We start from the raw sequence: 6,000 nt of genomic DNA on the forward strand, positions 1-6,000 counted from the left end.
GAATAGTGTTTCAACATGATCGTGGTGACATACAGCTTGTATATAACTGTAAGCAAAGTGTAGTACTCATGCTATTAGTTACAATCATGTGATGGGAACCTTTAAAATCAGTTCTGGCAGACAGAAAAAGACCAGATGTTGCCAGAAAAAGGTTTCTGACACAAATTATGGTTGGTATATTTAAAAAAAAATGAATTTAAGATTGCAAGACTAAAGCCAGAAAAGTCCAATATTGCTAAAGTAAGCTTCTCAATCTTATAGAATCTGCTTTTACATACAGGTCCTTCTCAAAATATTAGCATATTGTGATAAAGTTAATTATTTTCCATAATGTCATGATGAAAATTTAACATTCATATATTTTAGATTCATTGCACACTAACTGAAATATTTCAGGTCTTTTATTGTCTTAATACGGATGATTTTGGCATACAGCTCATGAAAACCCAAAATTCCTATCTCACAAAATTAGCATATTTCATCCGACCAATAAAAGAAAAGTGTTTTTAATACAAAAAACGTCAACCTTCAAATAATCATGTACAGTTATGCACTCAATACTTGGTCGGGAATCCTTTGGCAGAAATGACTGCTTCAATGCGGCGTGGCATGGAGGCAATCAGCCTGTGGCACTGCTGAGGTCTTATGGAGGCCCAGGATGCTTCGATAGCGGCCTTTAGCTCATCCAGAGTGTTGGGTCTTGAGTCTCTCAACGTTCTCTTCACAATATCCCACAGATTCTCTATGGGGTTCAGGTCAGGAGAGTTGGCGGGCCAATTGAGCACAGTGATACCATGGTCAGTAAACCATTTACCAGTGGTTTTGGCACTGTGAGCAGATGCCAGGTCGTGCTGAAAAATGAAATCTTCATCTCCATAAAGCTTTTCAGCAGATGGAAACATGAAGTGCTCCAAAATCTCCTGATAGCTAGCTGCATTGACCCTGCCCTTGATAAAACACAGTGGACCAACACCAGCAGCTGACACGGCACCCCAGACCATCATTGACTGTGGGTACTTGACACTGGACTTCTGGCATTTTGGCATTTCCTTCTCCCCAGTCTTCCTCCAGACTCTGGCACCTTGATTTCCGAATAACATGCAGAATTTGCTTTCATCCGAAAAAAGTACTTTGGACCACTGAGCAACAGTCCAGTGCTGCTTCTCTGTAGCCCAGGTCAGGCGCTCCTGCCGCTGTTTCTGGTTCAAAAGTGGCTTGACCTGGGGAATGCGGCACCTGTAGCCCATTTCCTGCACATGCCTGTGCACGGTGGCTCTGGATGTTTCTACTCCAGACTCAGTCCACTGGTTCCGCAGGTCCCCCAAGGTCTGGAATCGGCCCTTCTCCACAATCTTCCTCAGGGTCCGGTCACCTCTTCTCGTTGTGCAGCGTTTTCTGCCACACTTTTTCCTTCCCACAGACTTCCCACTGAGGTGCCTTGATACAGCACTCTGGGAACAGCCTATTCGTTCAGAAATTTCTTTCTGTGTCTTACCCTCTTGCTTGAGGGTGTCAATAGTGGCCTTCTGGACAGCAGTCAGGTCGGCAGTCTTACCCATGATTGGGGTTTTGAGTGATGAACCAGGCTGGGAGTTTTAAAGGCCTCAGGAATCTTTTGCAGGTGTTTAGAGTTAACTCGTTGATTCAGATGATTAGGTTCATAGCTCGTTTAGAGACCCTTTTAATGATATGCTAATTTTGTGAGATAGGAATTTTGGGTTTTCATGAGCTGTATGCCAAAATCATCCGTATTAAGACAATAAAAGACTTGAAATATTTCAGTTAGTGTGCAATGAATCTAAAATATATGAATGTTAAATTTTCATCATGACATTATGGAAAATAATGAACTTTATCACAATATGCTAATTTTTTGAGAAGGACCTGTAAACAGTTTTTCCCCAAAATACTAAGGAGTAAGTTTTAAACCCAGCAGTGAAATGATCTAGAGGCCAAAACAAGAAGTTAAATGACATTTCATTTTTTAATTTGTGTAGTATATCTGTTAGTAACACAAACACAGAAATGATCAATGAGTTGGACAAAAACCTATTTGCAAAGTGCCAAATGGAAAATGTAAGTGGAATAACACACAAACCTACTAAATACAGTTTGAGAAACACACCCCTGTTAAAATAACAAAAATAATAAATAAATAATAACAAAATTAGGCCAAGAGACATCATTTCAAAAGGTGCTCCACCTTCAATGTGACTTGTATTCTGTATAATTTTACAGAACAGCAAATATTTATGGGGGAAAAGTAAAACATAGAAAGGTGCCCTAACTTGGTTGCACCCTTAAATTAACTTTGTTGAAGCACCTTTTGAATTCCAGCATTCATTCTAATTTGGTTGAAACCTGCCATCAATTACAGCGAATCTGATCAGCTGTAATAAGGCTGTCCAAAGTGGATTTTCTTTATAATGTGCTCATGTAAATTGTTTATCTAAAAATATAGCTTGGTGAGATATAATGGAAATGTTTTCCTTTGAATTATGTGCTTGGTGCAAACAGTTCAAGTGTAAAGCTACAGCCTTTTGTTAACGGATTTTAGCAATAAGCTTTAGGATGTGGGAGTTTTTTCGCCTCGGGTCTGTCTGTTGATGAAACCGAGCTGCAGTACCAGTCGGTGCTTGATACCAAGACCCTTTGCTTTTGAGAATAACAACTTGCTATCACAACAGCCGTCCATGGGAAACCTATAAAGATAGCTAGGAAACTCTGTCAGTCAGAGCAGACCCACTGACAATCCTGTGTCTGTTCTGCTCATGCAGCAGTCTAAGCCTACAGAGGCATAACTGCAGAGATAGTCAGGATAACCTAAGCCACTCTAACTATAAGCTTTATCAAAAACATTTTAAGCCTGGTCTCCTAGACTAGTTTTTAACTCCCAGACTGGATATTTCTAATTTTGACAATATTCTAGAATTCTAGAAACCTGTTTAATGTGGGATTGTATTAACATGTCCTGGTCAAAAATAAAACCTTTTTTTTGTTTTTTACCTAATTACCGGAGGCCAATTTATTGCCGTCCACATTAATTGATTGATTAAGCAGTTTCTTTTTCAAAGACTCTGGTCCAAAGATGACAACTTCTGAAAATGTAAAGTCATTCAAGTTATTATATCTTCCAGACATGCCTGTAGTCTATCTAACTGGTTGGATTTATCAGGATCAATGGATAAATAAAGTTGAATATCATCAGCATAAGAGTGAAAATGTATCTCATGCTGCCTGATAATTGTAACTATTGGAAATATGTATAGTACAGAGAATTGCCCCAAGCACTAAACCCTCTGGTACTCCACAAGTAACCCTGGAGTTTGAAAAGGATTTATCATTTACAACCCCAATTCCAATGAAGCTGGGATGTTGTGTAAAACACAAATAAAAACAGAAACAATGATTTGCAACTCCATTTCAACCTATAGGGAAGTGAATACACTACAAATACAAGATATTTAATGCTCAAACTGATAAATGTTATTGTGTTTTTACAAATATTCACTTATTTTCAATTTGATGCTTGCAACACGTTCCAAAAAAGCTGGAATAGGGGCAACAAAAGACTGGGAAAGTTGGGGAATGCTAAAAAAAACACCTAACCCTAACAATTTACAGGTGAACATGTTATTTGGAGACAGGTGAGTGTCATGATTGGGTATATAAGGAACATCTCCGCGAGGCTTATTCATTCACATGCAGAGATTTCTGGAGAAACCTCTGCACATAAGCGGCAATGCGGAAAACCGACAATGAATGCCTGTAGGATTCCCAGTGATGTCATGGAGCCACTAACAAAACACTTCTCCTAGCTGCCCCTTTTTCTCATTACCCACAGCAGCGCACCTGATCGCATCGGGTAGCAAGCGTGCCACTGCCTGAATGTCTTTCAAACTCACTGCTGAGTAAGACTCTACTTTGAAGAATCCATTGATTCAAAGTTGACGATGATCTGATGTTTGTGCATCCATCAGTGGAAGAACAACCAAAAGTTATGTTATGATCTACTGTTCGCGTATCCAGAAAATCACAGCTGTAATCACGACAAGCTGTCTTAACCTTTCTTTCTGAGCTTCTGTAAAAAGAGTCTGAGCCAGTGGGTCCCCCAGAAGAGACGGTGTCTCTAACCACTGGAGTGAAGCTGCTTTCCCCCTCCCTGTCTAAGAGGACATGCTGAGTTCCAATATTAACCCCTACTGCTACCAAGAGCAGTTTTATTTGTTCACCACCTTTGCCACACTACCCAACACCCTTTGGACCTTCTTCACTCCTATTTACCATACTTTGAGCTAACCTGCTAAAAACAGGTTTACATATTGCTTAAAGCATGGAGACCAAATATGGTCTCCAATAGCAGCTAACAAGCAAATTGCTCTGCTTATACCACACAATAGCTATGTTTATAAGAGAGCTTGTTTCATTTGCTCCATAATCGTTAGATAATGCGCTCATATACACCTTAATAATTGTTTTAATGGTATTTCAAACACATATGAAACTTAAAGGGTTGCTAAATAAGGTTTTTTCCTTTGTTAGTCTAAACCACTAACTGCTAATGCTAGCGTCAGGAAGGTAAAATATTTACATATGGTAACCCTTCCTTGTGAGTGTCCGTAGACGTTCCCTTCCCCATTTTAGTAGTCCATTACTCCATGTGATGGCTTGTTAAATTGTTAAGATCAATTGTCTGAAGGATTGTTGATTTCTAATTTGGCAAATAACATTTCTTTAACTATTATTTTACTGGAATAATGAAGGATAATAAAAACCAATAAATTATCGAAAACGTTTATAGATGTCTAAATAAGTGGGATCATTCTTTAAAATGTTATTATATTAAAATAATGTTTAACTTCTGATTTTGTGTTGTGACTGGTTGCTTGAACACATACCAATTGTTCTTAATTAGTTTTAAAACTAATTTGACCTCATTTCCAGATTCTCCAAATAAAACTTGGTTGTCAAACATAAATATCTACACTGAACTGTGATACCATTGCATCATTTTATTGTTTCCCTTTTTCCTTGTTTTGTATACAGTTCATTAGTTTTCCTTATTTCTTTATTTTGCTTGGTTGTCTTTAGTTGAATTGTTCCTAACCTATTTAGACAGTCATTGACTGACATTTGCTAACTAGTAGTTGAATTGTTTCTTTTAATAAACTGTTATATTTTGAAAAGAAGTTGTGAATTTGTTTGATATGTGTGCAAAGTTTGCTGTTTTGAGAAGGCCAGTGCTCAAATATTTTTTTAATCTATTGTTCTAATACCACCGTCATATTGGGCTGGTATTCACAGGACAATACTTGACAGACCAAAAGCTCAGTCAGTCATTTTTTACCGCTTATTCCATAGTGGGTCGCGGGGGAGCTGGTGCCATTCTCCAGCAGTCTATGGGCGAGAGGCGGGGTACACCCTGGACAAGTCACCAGTCCATCGCAGGGCAACACACAAACAACCACGCACACACTCATTCATACACCTAAGGGCAATTTAGAGTGACCAATTAACCTAACAGGCATGTCTTTGGACTGTGGGAGGAACCCGGAGTACCCGGTGAGAACCCACGCATGCACGGGGAGAACATGCAAACTCCATGCAGAAAGACCCCCGGACAGGAATTGAACCCAGGACCTTCTTGCTGCAAGGCAACAGTGCTACCAACTGCGCCACCGTGCAGCCCAAAAACTATTTATTAAAATATTTAAAACTTAAACATATCATTGCACAACATTGTATGTCCCGTTGACACGGAACCGGCCTCATTTGCTGCTGTTAGCTGAGTGTGTGACACCACTGAAGACTGTCTAACATCAGGAAGAATTTTAGTTATCACACAGAAAAAGAAGGAAATAACATAGAAAATTAAAAATACACAAAGTATAGTGTACAGCCACCTTATATATGCCACAGCCTAAATTACATCCATGACTTTTAAAAAGGTGCAAATTGTAACCTTATTGCTGCTTTGCAAACTCACAATAGGAACTAAAA

Source organism: Girardinichthys multiradiatus, chromosome 6 (assembly GCF_021462225.1).
Source record: "Girardinichthys multiradiatus isolate DD_20200921_A chromosome 6, DD_fGirMul_XY1, whole genome shotgun sequence".
In the NCBI taxonomy this organism is placed as follows: domain Eukaryota; kingdom Metazoa; phylum Chordata; class Actinopteri; order Cyprinodontiformes; family Goodeidae; genus Girardinichthys; species Girardinichthys multiradiatus.